Here is an 18,822-nt window from a genome sequence, read left to right on the forward strand (position 1 = left end):
AGTTCTACCCTCACATCACACCCATTGGCTGTGCTGCTCATGCATTGAATCTGCTCCTCAAGGACGACATGGCACTGAAAACAATGGATACACTACAAGAGAGCCAAGGAAATGGTTAGGTATTTGAGGCTTCATCAAGTTATAGCAGCAATCTACCTCACCAAGCAAAGTGAGAAGAATAAGAGCACCACATTGAAGCGACACCCGTTGGGGTGGTGTTATCATGTTTGACAGTCTCCTGGAGGGGAAGGAGTCTCTCCAAGAAATGGCTATATCACAGTCTGCCGACATGAACAGCCCCATCAATAGGATCCTCCTGGATGAATAATTTTGGGAGAGGGTAGTAAGCAGCCTGAAACTCCTGAAACCTGTAGCCATTGCACAGGTTGAGGGAGACAATGCCATCCTGATGTTCAGACTCTGCTTGCAGATGTAGGAGAAGAAATCCGTACTGCCCCGCCCACTTCACTGTTGCTCCAAGCAGAGGAAACTGCAGTTTTGAAATACATGAAAAAAAGCGTGAAGACTTCTGCCTGAAGCCCATACACGCCGCTACGTACATGTTGGACCCCAAGTATGCTGGCAAGAGCATCCTGTCTGGCGTAGAGATAAACAAGGCCTATGGTGTCATCACTACCGTGAGGGCAAGGTTCTTGGCAGCCTGGCGAAGTACACTTCCAAGCAAGGGCTTTGGGATGGAGATGCAATATGGCAGTCGTGCCAACATATCTCATCAGCCACCTGGTGGAAGGGACTTTGTGGATCTGAGGCTCTTTCCCCTGTTGCCACACACACAACAGGCTGACCAATACAAGGGTTGAAAAATTGGTGGCCATCCGGGCAAATTTGAGGCTTTTTGAGCCTGACAACGAGCCATCCTCAACAAGGTTGGAAAGTGACAGTGAAGATGAGGTGTCAAGAGTCTGATGTTCAAGGTGGACATTGAGGAGGTCCAGGGAGAAGACATGGAAGCCTGAGAGGAAGACAACCAAATCTTTAGTTTCTAGACTATAAATTTACAGATGCATTTACAGATGCATGTTAAAAATGTTTTGGGGAGATGCAATGGATCATTGGTGATCATTCAATATTCCTTTTCTTTTGTTGTTCAGTGATATCATCCCATGTGAGTAGTCAACTCATTTAATTAAAGTTCACTTCGTAACAAAATATATATTTTTATTTCTATTAGAAGGATTTAATAATTTCCAATTATGTCTACTTATGATAAAACTTTTACCTTTATGTTTCTGTCTCTGGTAAATATGTCCAATGCAAAAAAAAAAACATTTTAAATGGTATTAATATTAATTTACATATATTCCTGTTAAATCCCAAGTGTCCGTCTCTGAATATTCCCCAAAATGTGCAACCCGACATGCAGTCAAAGTATCTATATAACATCGTTCAAAATAACATTGGGATACGCAACTATTGATTTTCCCCCCCATCACAAGCAAACACACTGTCCTACTCGAGTTTGCCAAATTAAGTAAAATCAAATCAAATTTTATTGGTCACATGCGTGTGTTTAGCAGATGTTGTTGCAGGTGAAGCAAAATGCTTGTGTTTCTAGCTCCGACAGTCTATGTATCCCTACTGTATGACCGTGGGCTTGCGTATGACTGGGCTTGCCTATGCGGGGTCCTACAGGCATAGACAGTCGGTTGACCTTAGAGCACCTGAGTGGCGAAGCTGTGACACCCAGCATGAACACTCCCACAGACAATGACAAGCTCCTTTCCAAACAGCTGGCCTGCCCTGTAGAACAGCTGAGAGGGAGAGAGAAGAGGCATGGGGGACATTGAGTAACACCCATCTGATGACTCAGGAGTCTCTGTGCGTGTGTTCTGCAATGATCTTGAAGGCTCCCGCCACCTGTATGAGTTGAACCTGACCTAGGCCTCTGTACCAGAGAGGACGGTGTTGAAGGGGAATGTCAGGGTCAACGGGCAGTTGGAATAAACCAGTACAGCCAATGATAAAAGGAGAATCAAAGATGCACCAAGAGACGCTACAGAACGTGCAGCTGGCTAAATAAACATCTATTCAATCAACTATATGTGTAGTGTCTGCAGCAACAGTCTGTTTCAAAACAATTAGCTAACCTCCCATGGGCCTGATTGCTCCACTCTAAAACTTCCCCAGTGTTTTGGTCATGAAGTGACTGCATTCCCTTACATCGTCTTCTTTCAATCAAAGCGTCCAACATCCGCAACAGATCAGCCCTAGACTGAAATCCAACCGAATAACCCATGGAATGTTTTATCACATATCCTGACATGATGCCCAACGCGATGCCCAAAGCAAGGGACTAGGAAGTCACTACAGAAGGCTTCCCGACGGATGACCGCGTTAGACTTCATGATGCCCACCAGAGTATGGCGGCAGAAGGTTGAAATTCCGCACATTAAAAAAGCATTGTACCAGGTGCACAGGGTAGCAATGAAAATATAAATAAAATACTATTAAATTATCTTTTTTTACAATAGCAAGCCTGGTTGACCCAGAGGGAGGTCCATCCTCTCCTTGTACATGTGCCGGTAGTGTGGTGCTGGAATGCCAGATTATTTATCTGGGCTAATTGCTGAGAGGGGGGCTAAGGGGGGAAACCGGCTAGCCCGTGCATGTCTGTGATTAGCTGCAGCAAGGGAGATGCACATTTAAACACACACCCCCAACATAAACAGGGTGGGTTTTACCATCGCTGGGCTGGTGTCGTATCATGCTGGAGAGAATCCCGATGAGTTCATGTATATCTGCAGCAGGGGCTGTGCGCACCACATCACTCATAAGGACAAAAGGCTCCAACTCTGTTGCTCTTACAGGACTAAGCTTGCCAGTTAACATTGGAAACCGACAAGCTTTTTCCTGCCAGTGGTTATTATAATCATCAAAGCCTCAACTTTTATTAGGTGTGTCCACTAAAAACACATCAAACAGATTCCGTAGTTGTGCAGCAACATATAGGTTGAACCCCATTGAAGCATTGCACACAGCAGGTGCCTCCTGCTTCTGCATACACAGTGTAGATCACTCTATGGTACAGACTAGAGACTATTCCTACCCCAACAAGGCCTCTGAGCAGACACTTTGCCTGTGCTCTCAAGGGACTGTCTTTTCTCAAGGCCCAAAGGTGAAGAAAAAAAGACGCCTGAGGGAGGCCGGTCGGCAGCGTTTTAAAAGACTTTTGGCAGAACATGCCATCGTATAAACAATGGAGCGACGCAAGGGAAAAGAGATGGGGAGAGAGGGAGCAAAGAAGGGGGGCCCAGCAGAGGGACTGACCCTGGCTGACTGTCGGGGCTGGAGCAGTGGGTTGGGCGTTGGGCCGTCCCTTTGCAACGTGCCCCTGCCCTGTGCCACTGGCCCCCGGCCCTGATCTTATCTGCCCCCAGCTCTCTGGCCCTTTCTTCCCCTCGCACACAGCGGGATATTTTTCTTGGGACCAAGCCCTTCCTACTATTTAACAGCAGGTCAGGATCCCGGGCAGGCGGCTGGGAGCTGGGCAGGTCACCCTCTAGTGTGTGGAAATGACATGGGCGGTGTATTAAAGACAAGTAGACATTTCATAAGTTTATACCAGGGGTGTCAAACATATGGCCCGAGTGCTGGATCCAGCCCGAGAGAGGGTCCAAGCCGGCCCGCTGGTAGTTTGGGGGAAGGGGACAAACTCGAGATACTTTTAAAATGACTAGTTTCTTGACTGTGTCCTGCTCGGTAATACTCATCTAAATTAAAGCTAAACCGTTAGTGAGCATCGGAAATTCCAAAAACGATGAATAGAGCACTATTTTTTTGCTAATTTTGACCGCAAGGAAATATAACCAATTTGCAGTGCGGCCTTCCGGACCTCATTGAAGACCAAATGCAGCCCCCAGGGCAAAGTTAGTTGGGCACCCCAAGTGTCGACAGTATACCAGTATGGGACTTTTGAGGCCACTCATTGTTAAACATTGCTGGATGGTTTGCACTGGAGTCAATGCACAAAGCAGAGCACTGGGGTAATTTGAGGCAGCATCATCCATTGGATTTGTCACCTGTGTGTGTGTGTGTGTGTGTGTGTATATACAGTGGGGAGAACAAGTATTTGATACACTGCCGATTTTGCAGGTTTTCCTACTTACAAAGCATGTAGAGGTCTGTAATTTGTATCATAGGTACACAAAAATCCAGAAAACCACATTGTATGATTTTTAAGTAATTAATTTGCATTTTATTGCATGACATAAGTATTTGATCACCTACCAACCAGTAAGAATTCCGGCTCTCACAGACCTGTTAGTTTTTCTTTAAGAAGCCCTCCTGTTCTCCACTCATTACCTGTATTAACTGCACCTGTTTGAACTCGTTACCTGTATAAAAGACACCTGTCCACACACTCAATCAAACAGACTCCAACCTCTCCACAATGACCAAGACCAGAGAGCTGTGTAAGGACATCAGGGATAACATTGTAGACCTGCACAAGGCTGGGATGGGCTACAGGACAATAGGCAAGCAGCTTGGTGAGAAGGCAACAACTGTTGGTGCAATTATTAGAAAATTGAAGAAGGTGATGGTCAATCACCCCTCGGTCTGGGGCTCCATGCAAGATCTCACCTCATGGGGCATCAATGATCATGAGGAAGGTGAGGGATCAGCCCAGAACTACACGGCAGGACATGGTCAATGACCTGAAGAGAGCTGGGACCACAGTCTCAAAGAATTACTAACACACTACGCCGTCATGGATTAAAATCCTGCAGCGCACGCAAGGTCCCCCTGCTCAAGCCAGGTTTCTGTACCAAATATTAAGTTCTGCTTTTCTGATATATCAAATACTTATGTCATGCAATAAAATGCAAATTCATTACTTAAAAATCATACAATGTAGTTTTCTGGATTTTTGTTTTAGATTCCGTCTCTCACAGTTGAAGTGTACCGATGTTAAAAATGACAGACCTCTACATGCTTTGTGAGTAGGAAACACTGCCGATTTTGCAGGTTATCAAATACTTGTTCTCCCCACTGTATCTGGAGAGACCTGAAAATAGCTGTGCAGCGACGCTCCCCATCCAACCTGACAGATCTTGAGAGGATCTGCAGAGAATAACGGGAGAAACGCCCCGAATACAGGTGTGACAAGCTTGGAATGTCATACCCAAGAAGACTCGAGGCTGTAATCGCTGCCAAAGGTGCATCAGCAAAGTACTAAGGGTCTGAATACTTAAGTAAATGTAATATTTGTTTATTTTCAATACATTTCTCAATAAGGCACCTGCAAGTTCCCAGACATTTCTGGGGGGAATGGCCCTAGCCCTCACCCTCTGATCCAACAGGTCCCAGACATGCTCAATGGGATTGAGATCCGGACTCTTTGCTGTCCATGGCAGAACACTGACATTCCTGTCTTGCAGGAAATCACGCACAGGACGAGCAGTATGGCTGGTAGCATTGTCATGCTGGAGGGTCATGTCAGGATGAGCCTGCAGGAAGGGTACCACATGAGGGAGAAGGACGTCTTCCCTGTAACGCACAGCATTGAGATTGCCTGCAATGACAACAGCATCATCGGACTGAGCTTATGTCACACCGCCCCAGACCATGCCGAACCCACCTCCAAATCGATCCTGCTCTAGAGTACAAGCCTCGGCGTAACACTCATTCCTTCGACGATAAATGCAAATCCGACCATCACCCCTGGTGAGACAAAACCGCGACTCGTCAGTGAAGAGCACTTTTTGCCAGTCCTATCTGGTCCAGCAACGGTGGGTTTGTGCCCATAGGTGACGTTGTTGACGGTGATGTTTGGTGAGGACCTGCCTTACAATAGGCCTACAAGCCCTCATTCCAGCCTCTCAGCCTATTGCGGACAGTTTGAGCAATGATGGAGGGATTGTGCGTTTCTGGTGTAACTTGGGCAGTTGTTGCCATGCTGTACCTGTCCCACAGGTGTGATTTTCTGATGTACCGATCCTGTGCAGGTGTTACATGTGGACTGCCACTGCGAGGACGATCAGCTGTCCATCCTGTCTCCCTGTAGTGCTGTCTCAGGCATCTCACAGTATGGACATTGCAATTTATTGCCCTGGCCACATCTGCAGTCCTCATGTCTCCTTATAGCATGCCTAAGGCACGTTCACGCAGGTGAGTAGGGACCCTGGACATCTTTCTTTTGGGGTTTTTCAGAGTCAGTAGAAAGGCCTCTCTCGTGTCCTAAGTTTTCATAAATGTGACCTTAATTGCCTACTGTCTGAAAGCTGTTAGTATCTTAACGACCGTTCCACAGGTGCACAGTCATTAGTTGTTTATGGTTCATTGAACAAGCATGGGAAACAGCGTTTAAACCCTTTACAATGAAGATCTGTGAAGTTATTTGGATTTTTACAAATTATCTTTGAAAGACAGGGACTGAAAAGGGCCATTTCTTTTTTGCTGAGTTTAGTTTCAAATCAAATAATTGTATTTGTCACATACACATGGTTAGCAGATGTTAATGCGAGTGTAGCAATGCTTGTGCTTCTAGTTCTGACAATGCAGTAATAACCAACAAGTAATCTAACAATTCCAAATCTACTGTCTTATACACAAGTGTAAGGGGATAAAGAATACAGTGCCTTGCGAAAGTATTCGGCCCCCTTGAACTTTGCGACCTTTTGCCACATTTCAGGCTTCAAACATAAAGATATAAAACTGTATTTTTTTGTGAAGAATCAACAAGTGGGACACAATCATGAAGTGGAACGACATTTATTGGATATTTCAAACTTTTTTAACAAATCAAAAACTGAAAAATTGGGCGTGCAAAATTATTCAGCCCCCTTAAAACCTCTTGAAACTCCCCATCCCGGATCCGGGATCGTGACTAAAGCCTCAGGCTCATTAGCATAACGCAACGTTAACGATTTCTGAAAATCGCAAATAAAATTAAAATAATGCGTTTGCTCTCAAGCTTAGCCTTTTCTTAACAACACTGTCATCTCAGATTTTCAAAATATGCTTTTGAACCATAGAAATGGACTAATTTGTGTAAGAGTATGCAAAGCTAGCATAGCATTTTGTGTAGCATGTAGCACGCAACATTTTCACAAAAGCCAGATAACCAAATAAATAAAATCATTTACCTTTGAAGAGCTTCTGATGTTTTCAATGAGGAGACTCTCAGTCACATGCCAAATGCGCAGTGTTTCCTGAAAGCGTCTGTGTGTAGGAGAAATCGTTCCGTTTTCTACATTGCGCCTGGCTACTGAAACGAACCGAAAATGCAGTCACCTACAACGTAAAACTTTTTCCGGATTAACTACATAATATCGACCGAAACATGGCAAACGTTGTTTGGAATCAATCCTCAAGGTGTTTTTTCACATATCTCTTCATTGACATGCAGTTCGTGGAAGCTTGCTTTCCTCTCTGTATTCCTTGGAAAAATACTGGCAGGTGACTTTTGCGCACCAATTTCGGCGCAGGACACCGGGCGGACACGTGGTAAATGTGGTCTCTTATGGTCAATCTTCCAATGATCTGCCTACAAATACGTCACAATGCTGCAGACACCTTGGGGAAACGACAGAGAGGGTTGATTCATTCCTCTTGCGTTCACAGCCATATAAGGAGATCATGACAAACAGAGCCTCAAAAATCCTTGTCATTTCCTGGATGCCATCTCATCTTGGTTTTGCCTGAAGCTCACGTTAAAGGGCACGCACAGAGAAGATCTTTGTATTTCTGGACACGTCAGAGTGTTTTCTTTCGAACAGTAGCAATTATATGCATAGTCGAGCATCTTTTTGTGACAAAATATCTTGTTTAAAACGGGAACGTTTTTCATCCAAAAATGAAATTGCGCCCCTAGAGTTCCAAGAAGTTAAGTTAATTCTTTGTAGCGCCACCTTTTGCTGCGATTACAGCTGTAAGTCGCTTGGGGTATGTCTCTATCAGTTTTGCACAGCGAGAGACTGACATTTTTTCCCATTCCTCCTTGCAAAACAGCTCGAGCTCAGTGAGGTTGGATGGAGAGCATTTGTGAACAGCAGTTTTCAGTTCTTTCCACAGATTCTCGATTGGATTCAGGTCTGGACTTTGACTTGGCCATTCTAACACCTGGGAATGTTTATTTTTGAACCATTCCATTGTAGATTTTGCTTTATGTTTTGGATCATTGTCTTGTTGGAAGACAAATCTCTGTCCCAGTCTCAGGTCTTTTGCAGACTCCATCAGGTTTTCTTCCAGAATGGTCCTGTATTTGGCTCCATCCATCTTCCCATCTTCCCTGTCCCTGCTGAAGAAAAGCAGGCCCAAACCATGATGCTGCCACCACCATGTTTGACAGTGGGGTTGGTGTGTTCAGGGTGATGAGCGGTGTTGCTTTTACGCCAAACATAACGTTTTGCATTGTTGCCAAAAAGTTCAATTTTGGTTTCATCTGACCAGAGCACCTTCTTCCACATGTTTGGTGTGTCTCTCAGGTGGCTTGTGGCAAACTTTAAACAACACTTTTTATGGATATCTTTAAGAAATGGCTTTCTTCTTGACACTCTTCCATAAAGGCCAGATTTGTGCAATATACGACTGATTGTTGTCCTATGGACAGAGTCTCCCACCTCAGCTGTAGATCTCTGCAGTTCATCCTGAGTGATCATGGGCCTCTTGGCTGCATCTCTGATCAGTCTTCTCCTTGTATGAGCTGAAAGTTTAGAGGGACGGCCAGATCTTGGTAGATTTGCAGTGGTCTGATACTCCTTCCATTTCAATATTATCGCTTGCACAGTGCTCGTTGGGATGTTTAAAGCTTGGGAAATCTTTTTGTATCCAAATCCGGCTTTAAACTTCTTCACAACAGTATCTCGGACCTGCCTGGTGTGTTCCTTGTTCTTCATGATGCTCTCTGCGCTTTTAACCGACCTCTGAGACTATCACAGTGCAGGTGCATTTATACGGAGACTTGATTACACACAGGTGGATTGTATTTATCATCATTAGTAATTTAGGTCAACATTGGATCATTCAGAGATCCTCACTGAACTTCTGGAGAGAGTTTGCTGCACTGAAAGTAAAGGGGCTGAATAATTTTGCACGCCCAATTTTTCAGTTTCTGATTTGTTAAAAAAGTTTGAAATATCCAATAAATGTCGTTCCACTTCATGATTGTGTCCCTGTTGTTTCTTCACAAAAAAATACAATATTATATCTTTATGTTTGAAGCCTGAAATGTGGCAAAAGGTCTCAAAGTTCAAGGGGGCCGAATACTTTCGCAAGGCACTGTATGTACATAAAGATATATGAATGAGTGATGGTACAGAGCAGCATAGGCAAGATACAGTAGATGGTATCGAGTACAGTATATACATATGAGATGAGTATGTAAACAAAGTGGCATAGTTAAAGTGGCTAGTGATACATGTATTACATAAGGATGCAGTAGATGATATAGAGTACAGTATATACGTATACATATGAGATTAATGTAAACATTATATTAGGTAGCACTGTTTAAAGTGGCTAGTGATATATTTTACATTTCCCATCAATTCCCATTATTAAAGTGGCTGGAGTTGAGTCAGTGTGTTGGCAGCAGCCACTCAATGTTAGTGGTGGCTGTTTAACAGTCTGCTGGCTGTTTTTCAGTCTCTCGGTCCCAGCTTTGATGCACCTGTACTGACCTCGCATTCTGGATGATAGCGGGGTGAACAGGCAGTGGCTCGGGTGGTTGTTGTCCTTGATGATCTTTATGGCCTTCCTGTAACATTGGGTGGTGTAGGTGTCCTGGAGGGCAGGTAGTTTGCCCCCGGTGATGCGTTGTGCAGACCTCACTACCCTCTGGAGAGCCTTACGGTTGTGGGCGGAGCAGTTGCCGTACCAGGCGGTGATACAGCCCGCCAGGATGCTCTCGATTGTGCATCTGTAGGAGTTTGAGTGCTTTTGGTGACAAGCCGAATTTCTTCAGCCTCCTGAGGTTGAAGAGGCGCTGCTGCGCCTTCTTCACGATGCTGTCTGTGTGAGTGGACCAATTCAGTTTGTCTGTGATGTGTATGCCGAGGAACTTAACTTACTACCCTCTCCACTACTGTTCCATCGATGTGGATAGGGGGGTGTTCCCTCTGCTGTTTCCTGAAGTCCACAATCATCTCCTTAATTTTGTTGACGTTGAGTGTGAGGTTATTTTCCTGACACCACACTCAGAGGGCCATCACCTCCTCCCTGTAGGCCGTCTCGTCGTTGTTGGTAATCAAGCCTACCACTGTTGTGTCGTCCGCAAACTTGATGATTGAGTTGGAGGCGTGCGTGGCCACGCAGTCGTGGGTGAACAGGGAGTACAGGAGAGGGCTCAGAACGCACCCTTGTGGGGCCCCAGTGTTGAGGATCAGTGGGGTGGAGATGTTGTTGCCTACCCTCACCACCTGGGGGCGGCCCTTCAGGTTGTCCAGAACCCAGTTGCACAGGGCGGGGTCGAGACCCAGGGTCTCGAGCTTGATGACGAGCTTGGAGGGTACTATGGTGTTAAATGCCGAGCTGTAGTCGATGAACAGCATTCTCACATAGGTATTCCTCTTGTCCAGATGGGTTAGGGCAGTGTGCAGTGTGGTTGAGATTGCATCGTCTGTGGACCTAATTTGGGCGGTAAGCAAATTGGAGTGGGTCTAGGGTGTCGGGTAGGGTGGAGTTGATATGGTCCTTCCAAATCAAATTTTATTTGTCACATACACATGGTTAGCAGATGTTAATGCGAGTGTAGCGAAATGCTTGTGCTTCCAGTTCCGACAATGCAGTAATAACCAACAAGTAATCTAACTAACAATTCCGAAACTAATATATTATACACAGTGTAAGGGGATAAAGAATATGTACATAAAGATATGAATGAGTGATGGTGCAGAGCAGCATAGGCAAGATACAGTACAGTTGACTAGTCTCTCAAAGCACTTCATGATGACGGAAGTGAGTGCTATGGGGCGGTAGTCGTTTAGCTCAGTTACCTTAACTTTCTTGGGAACAGGAACAATGGTGGCCCTCTTGAAGCTTGTGGGAACAGCAGACTGGTATAGGATTGGTTGAATATGTCCGTAAACACACCAGCCAGCTGGTCTGCGCATGCTCTGAGGGCGAGGCTGGGGATGCCGTCTGGGCCTGCAGCCTTGCGAGGGTTAACACATTTAAATGTTTTACTCACCTTGGCTGCAGTGAAGGAGAGTCCGCATGTTTTCGTTGCAGGCCGTGTCAGTGGCACTGTATTGTCCTCAAAGTGGGCAAAAATGTTTATTTAGTCTGCCTGGGAGCAAGACATCCTGGTCCGTGACTGGGCTGGTTTTCTTTTTGTAATCCGTGATTGACTGTAGACCCTGCCACATACTTCTTGTGTCTGAGCTGTTGAATTGAGATTCTACTTTGTCTCTATACTGACGCTTAGCTTGTTTGATTGCCTTGCGGAGGGAATAGCTGCACTGTTTGTATTCGGTCATGTTACCAGTCACCTTGCCCTCATTAAAAGCAGTGGATCGCGCTTTCAGTTTCACGCGAATGCTGCCATCAATCCACGGTTTCTGGTTTGGGAATGTTTTAATCGTTGCTATGGGAATGACATCTTCAACGCACGTTCTAATGAACTCGCACACCGAATCAGTGTATTCGTCAATGTTGTTGTCTGACGCAATACGAAACATATCCCAGTCCACGTGATTGAATCAGCTTGGTCGGACCAGCGTTGGACAGACCTCAGCGTGGGAGCTTCTTGTTCTAGTTTCTGTCTGTAGGCAGGGATCAGCAAAATGGAGTCGTGGTCAGCTTTTCCGAAAGGAGGGCGGGGCAGGGCCTTATATGCATCGCAGAAGTTAGAATAACAATGATCCAAGGTTTTGCCAGCCCTGGTTGCGCCCTGGTTGCGCAATCGATATGCTGATACAAGAAGAATAAGAGTGTTTCTGTGCAACACTGCTTCATTTTAGAATGTGATACTAGGGCTGGGCGGTGTATCATATTTTACGATATACAGGTATTTATGCTCGGACCGGTTTGGGTTTTTACTTTATAGCGGTATTTGAATGTTTGTTTTGTTAAATGTTATACGCTGTGTGTAACATCCGTTTTTATAGATTACATCGCTACTTCAAAATCAAATGTTATTGGTCACATACACATGGTTAGGAGATGTTAATGAGAGTGTAGCAAAATGCTTGTGCTTCTAATTCCGACAGTGCAGTAATATCTAACAAGTAATCTAACATTTCCCCAACAACTATCTAATACACACAAATATAAATGGGTGAATGTGTCACGACTTCCACCGAAGTCAGCTCCTCTCCTTGTTCGGGCGGCGTTCGGCGTCACCGGCCTTCTAGCCATCTCTGCTACATTTTTCATTTTTTCCATTTGTTTTGTCTTATTCCCCGCACACCTGGTTTACATTTCCTAATCACATTGTGTGTGTGTGTGTATATATATATATATATATATATATATATTCCTCTGTTTCCCCCCCATGTCCTTGTGTGGAATTGTTTTTGTTACATGTTCAGTGTGCCGCGCCAGGCTGGTTATTTCCCCCCTGCGTATTCGTTTGTAACCCATAGGAGGTTGGATTATTTTGTTTGTTTTGTGACGCTATTTTGTGCATTTCTCTTTTATTTATGCCTGGAGGTTTGACGCTGTTGCATCCATTTGTTGTGCTTCTGCCCAAATAAAGAGTGTGCCTGATCACAATGATCTACTCTCCTGCACCTGACTTCAACACCAGTCGCGCATACGCTGACAGAATGAGAGTATGTATATGGATGAGAGATGGCTGAGCGGCGTAGGCAAGGTGCAGTAGATTGTATAAAATACAGTATATACATTTGATGAGTAATGTAAGATGTGTAAACATTATTGAAGTGGCATTATTTAAAGTTGTGTAGTTTAACTCTTGAAACTCCCCATCCCGGATCCGGGATTGTGACTAAGCCTCAGGCTCATTAGCATAACGCAACGTTAACGATTTCTGAAAATCGCAAATAAAATTAAAATAATGCGTTTGCTCTCAAGCTTAGCCTTTTCTTAACAACACTGTCATCTCAGATTTTCAAAATATGCTTTTGAACCATAGAAATTGACTAATTTGTGTAAGAGTATGCTAAGCTAGCATAGCATTTTGTGTAGCATGTAGCACGCAACATTTTCACAAAAGCCAGATAACCAAATAAATAAAATAATTTACCTTTGAAGAGCTTCTGATGTTTTCAATGAGGAGACTCCCAGCCACATACCAGATGCGCAGTGTTTCCTGAAAGCGTCTGTGTGTAGGAGAAATCGTTCCGTTTTCTACATTGCGCCTGGCTACCGAAACGAACCGAAAATGCAGTCACCTACAACGTGAAACTTTTTCCGGATTAACTACATAATATCGACCGAAACATGGCAAACGTTGTTTGGAATCAATCCTCAAGGTGTTTTTTCACATATCTCTTCATTGACATGCAGTTCGTGGAAGCTTGCTTCTCTCTCTGTGTCCCATGGAAAAATACTGGCAGGTGACTTTGCGCACCAATTTCGGCGCAGGACACCGGGTGGACACGTGGTAAATGTGGTCTCTTATGGTCAATCTTCCAATGATCTGCCTACAAATACGTCACAATGCTGCAGACACCTTGGGGAAACGACAGAAAGGGCAGACTCATTCCTCTTGCGTTCACAGCCATATAAGGAGATCATGAAAGACAGAGCCTCAAAAATCCTTGTCATTTCCTGGATGCCATGTCATCTTGGTTTTGCCTGAAGCTCACGTTAAAGGGCACGCACAGAGAAGATATTTGTATTTCTGGACACGTCAGAGTGTTTTCTTTCGAACAGTAGCAATTATATGCATAGTCGAGCATCTTTTTGTGACAAAATATCTTGTTTAAAACGGGAACGTTTTTCTTCCAAAAATGAAATAGCGCCACCATAGGTGTAAGAGGTTAAAGTGACTAGTGATCCATTTATTAAAGTGTCCAGTGATTGGGTCTCAATGTAGGCAGCAGCCTCTTGGAGTTAGACTGCTAAACAGCAATCACTAATGGCCTTGAGTTTGAAAAACAGCTTCCCTCTCTCGGTCCCAGCTTTGATGCACCTGTACTGACCACGCTTTCTTTGTTAAAATAAGGCTTAGATTGTTTGCCCATATCGTGCAGCCCTACGTGGCAGTGTGGAAATGATCTCAAATGAGTGCAGGAAATGCTGAAAATTATTTGTAAGTTAAAGTTGAACAGTATAAAACAATCAGAATGGAGAAAGGCCCATTGAAATCACTAAAGTGTATGTACAGTTGAATAATACAGTTGAAGTCGAAAGTTTACATACACCTTAGCCAAATACATTTAAACTCAGTTTTTCACAATTCCTGACATTTAATCCTAGTAAAAAATCCCTGTCTTAGGTCCGTTGGAATCACCACTTTTATTTTAAGAATGTGACATGTCAGAATAATAGTAGAGAATGACTTATTTCAGCTTTTATTTCTTTCATCACATTGACTTCTTAGGGCTAGGCCCCTTTTTTTCAAAATTTGTCTGAATGACGTGCCCAAAGTAAACTGCCTGTTGCTCACGTCCTGAAGCCAAGATATGCATATAATTGGTTCCATTGGAAAGAAAACACTGACGTTCGTAAAAATTTAAAAATAATGTAGGAGAATATAACACAATAGATATGTTAGAGAATCCTCTTCAAAAGGCAAGTAAAAGTTAATATTGAAAATTTGCTCCCCGGATGCATTTCCTATGGCTTCCACAGGGTGTCAGCATCCATGTTCAAGGTTTCAGGCTTGTAAAACAAATATGAAATCAGTTTTAGTACAGGGACACCGTCTTGGAAATTCGTGTTTGCTCGCGCCATGAAGACAGGACGCACCTGCTAAAATCGGTTTCCTATTGACCATACTACTATCCATAAGAAATATTATAGTTTGATTACATTTTAGTTAGTTTAGTTGCAGTTACATTAACAAGAATTTAAGCTTTCAGCCGATATTACACTTGTGTACCTAAATGTTTAATATCCATAATTGTATGATTATTTGTTTGAATTGCGAGCCCTCCAGTTTCATTGGACTTCTATCCCGAAATTGTGTAACTTGGGTCCAATGTTTTAGGTAGCCTTCCACAAGCTTCCCACAATAAGTTGGGTGAATTTTGGTCCATTCCTCCTGACAGAGTCAGGTTTGTAGGCCTCCTCGCTCACACATTTCCTTTTCAGTTCTGCCCACAAAATGTCCATGGGATTGAGGTCAGGGCTTTGTGATGGCCACTCCAATACCTTGACTTAATATCTTGACTTAAGCCATTTTGCCACAACTTTGGAAGTATGCTTGGGGTCATTGTCCATTTGGAAGACACATTTGCAACCAAGCTTTAAATTCCTGACTGATGTCTTGAGATGTTGCTTCAATATATCCACAGAATGTGTCTTCCTCATGATATCATCTCTTTTTTTGGAGTGCACCAGTCCCTCCTGCAGCAAAGCACCCCCACAACATGATGCTGCCACCCCCATGCTTCACGTTTGGATGGGGTTCTTCGGCTTACAAGCCTCCCCCTTTTTCCTCCAAACAGAAGGATGGTCATTATGGTCAAACTATTCTATTTTTGTTTCATCAGACCAGAGGACATTTCTCCAAAAAGTACTATCTTTGTCCCCATGTGCAGTTGCAACCCGTAGTCTGGCTTTTTTTATGGTGGTTTTGGAGCAGTGGCTTCTTCCTTGCTGGGCGGCCTTTCAGGTTATGTGGATATAGATACTTTTGTACCCGTTTCCTCCAGCATCATCACAAGGTCCTTTTGCTGTTGTTCTGGGATTGATTTGCACTTTTTGCACCAAAGTACGTTAATCTCTAGCAGACAGCACGTCTCCTTCCTGAGCGGTGTGGCGGCTACGTGATCCAATGGTGTTTATACTTGCGTACTATTGTTTGTACAGATGAACGTGGTACCTTCAGGCATTTGGAAATTGCTCCCAATGATGAACCAGACTTGTGGAGGTCTACAATTTATTTTCTGAGGTTTTCTTTTGATTTTCCCATGATGTCAAGCAAAGAGGCAGAGAGTTTGAAGGTAGGCCTTGAAATACATCCACAGGTACACCTCCAATTGACTCTATCAGAAGCTTCTAAAGCCATGACCTCATTTTTTTGGGGCATTTTCCAAGCTGTTTAAAGGCACAGTGAACTGACCCACTGGAATGATAGTGAATTATAAGTGAAATAATCTGTCTGTAAACAATTGTTGGAAAAATGTCTTGTGTCGTGCACAAAGTAGATGTCATAACTGACTTGTCAAAACTATAGTTTGTCAACAAGAAATTTGTGGAGTGGTTGAAAATGTAGTTTTAATGACTTCAACCTATGTGTATCTAAACTTCTGACTTCAACTGTATGTGTTTCCACCCTAGGGTCATGTACTACTCATAAAAGCAAATTCTGAACTTGTATTATTCAAAAACATAAAATACCTTTAAATACTGCCATAACTTCTCCCCCCAAAAAGTTTACTGTGATAACATATTTTGGTCATATTGCCCAGGCTTACGTGCGACTAGTAGGTAGCCAGGGTTAGGGACAAGGGAAGGGACTAGGGAATATTCAGACATGGAACCTTTCTGTGAGAATTAATGGGAATATATGCATATTAATACCATTTAAATGTAGATGTTTTTTTTGCATTGATATATTTACCATATCATATGGAGACCGAAACGTAAACCTTTTACCTTATCATAAGTAGACATAATGGCAAATTATTAGATCCTTCCAATTGAAATAAAACAAACTTTTTAGTTACGAACAGAACTTTAATTAAATGAGTTGACTCTTCACATGGGATGATTTCACTGAACAACAAAAAGAAAGGGAATATTGAATGATCACCAATGATCCATTGCATCTCCCAAAAACGTTTTCAACATCTGTAAAATTATAGTCTAGAAACGTAAGCTTTGGTTGTCTTCCTCTCAGGCTTCCATGTCTTCTCCCTGGACCTCCTCAATGTCCACCTCTTGAACATCAGACTCTGAGATCTCATCTTCACTGTCACTTTCCAACCGTGTTGAGGATGGCTCATTGTCAGGCTCAAAAAGCATCAAATTTGCCCGGATGGCCACCAATTTTTCAACCCTTGTATTGGTCAGGCTGTTGCGTGCTTTGGTGCGTGTGTGTGTGTGTTCCCAAACAAGGACCAGTTGCGCTCTGAGGCGGCTGATGTTGGTGGGATTTGGAGGATGATTGAGGCAACAGGGGAAAGAGCCTCAGATCCACAAAGTCCCTTCCAACAGCTGACTGATGAGATATGTTGGAACGACTGCCATAGTGTATCGCCATCCCAAAGCCCTTGCTTGGAAGTGTACTTTGCCAGACTGTCAAGAACCTTGCCCTCATCCAGGCCAAGGTGGTGGGACACGGTAGTGATGACACCATAGGCCTTGTTGATCTCTGCGCCAGACAGGATGCTCTTGCCAGCATACTTGGGGTACAACATGTACGTAGTGGTGTGTATGGGCTTCAGGCAGAAGTCTTCACGCTTTTTGAAGCATTTCAATACTGCAGTTTCCTCTGCTTAGAGCAACAGTGAAGTGGGCAGGGCAGTACGGATTTCTTCTCCTACATCTGCAAGCAGAGTCTGAACATCAGGATGGCATTGTCTCCCTCAATCTGTGCAATGGCTACTGCAATATGTTTCAGGAGTTTCAGGCTGCTGACCACTCTCTCCCAAAATACATCATCCAGGAGGATGCTGTTGATGGGGCTGTCCATATCGGCAGACTGTTATATGGACATTTCTTGGAGAGACTCCTTCCCCTCCAGGAGACTGAAACATGATGATAACACCACCCCAACAGGTGTTGCTGGGCAGCTTCAATGTGCTGCTTTTATTCTTCTCACTTTGCTTGGTGAGGTAGATTGCAGCTATAACTTGATGACCCTTCACATACCTAACCATTTCCTTGGCTCTCTTGTAGAGTGTATCCATTGTTTTCAGTGCCATGATGTCCTTGAGGAGCAGATTCAATGCATGAGCAGCACAGTCAATGGGTGTGATGTAAGGGTAGGACTCCTCCACTTTAGACCAAGCAGCCTTCATGTTCACAGCATTGTCTGTCACCAGTGCAAATGCCTTCTGTGGTCCAAGGTCATTGATGACATCTGCAATGTAGAGTCCGGTGTGTCTGTTGTCCCTTGTGTCTCTACTCTTGTAGAATGCTGGTTGAGTGGTGGAGATGATGTAGTTAATTATTCCTTGCCCACGAACATTCGACCACCCATCAGAGATGACTGCAATACATTCTGCTGTCTCTATGATTTCAAGTGAAGGTCAAGCAACTCTGTTAAACTCTGCCTCCAGCAAATAAGTAGATTAAGCATGTCTGGTTGGAGGGGTGTATGCTGGGTGAAGAGCATTCAGAAATCTCTTCGATTACGCCTTGCCTGTGAGCATTGAGGTGAACCAGTTGCGATACACAGCTTGAGCGCGACAATCATCGGCATTTCTGACTACGTTCCTCCATTGAGCCTACAACACTTCTGAATCCAGGCGTGTCATGATCTGTTGCTATCGATAAGGTATCTGATTCATCTTTTTCACCTCGAATAGAAGTAGCGGGACTTTTGTCAGAGGTTGCTTGTTGTGAGCGCTGAGGGAACTTTATACACTTGGCCAGATGATTCTGCATCTTTGTTGCATTCTTCACATATGATTTGGCACAGTATTTGCAAAAATAAACACAGCTTTTCCTTATACATACCTGTAAAGATTGTTTCCCCAAATACAATTCCATCTACAGATAAATAGTGAAGGAATTTTACAGATGTATGTTGAAAACGTTTTTGGGAGATGCAATGGATCA

General features: G+C 43.9%; 1 protein-coding gene across 1 annotated transcript in view; it reads left to right on the top strand.

The window, feature by feature from the left end:
• Positions 1-18,822, top strand: part of LOC135524620 (polyamine-transporting ATPase 13A3-like) — a 62,072-nt gene that overhangs the window by 18,542 nt on the left and 24,708 nt on the right. The gene's annotated exons all lie outside the window — the stretch shown is intronic.

The sequence above is a fragment of the Oncorhynchus masou genome, chromosome 31, assembly GCF_036934945.1.
Source record: "Oncorhynchus masou masou isolate Uvic2021 chromosome 31, UVic_Omas_1.1, whole genome shotgun sequence".
NCBI lineage: Eukaryota > Metazoa > Chordata > Actinopteri > Salmoniformes > Salmonidae > Oncorhynchus > Oncorhynchus masou.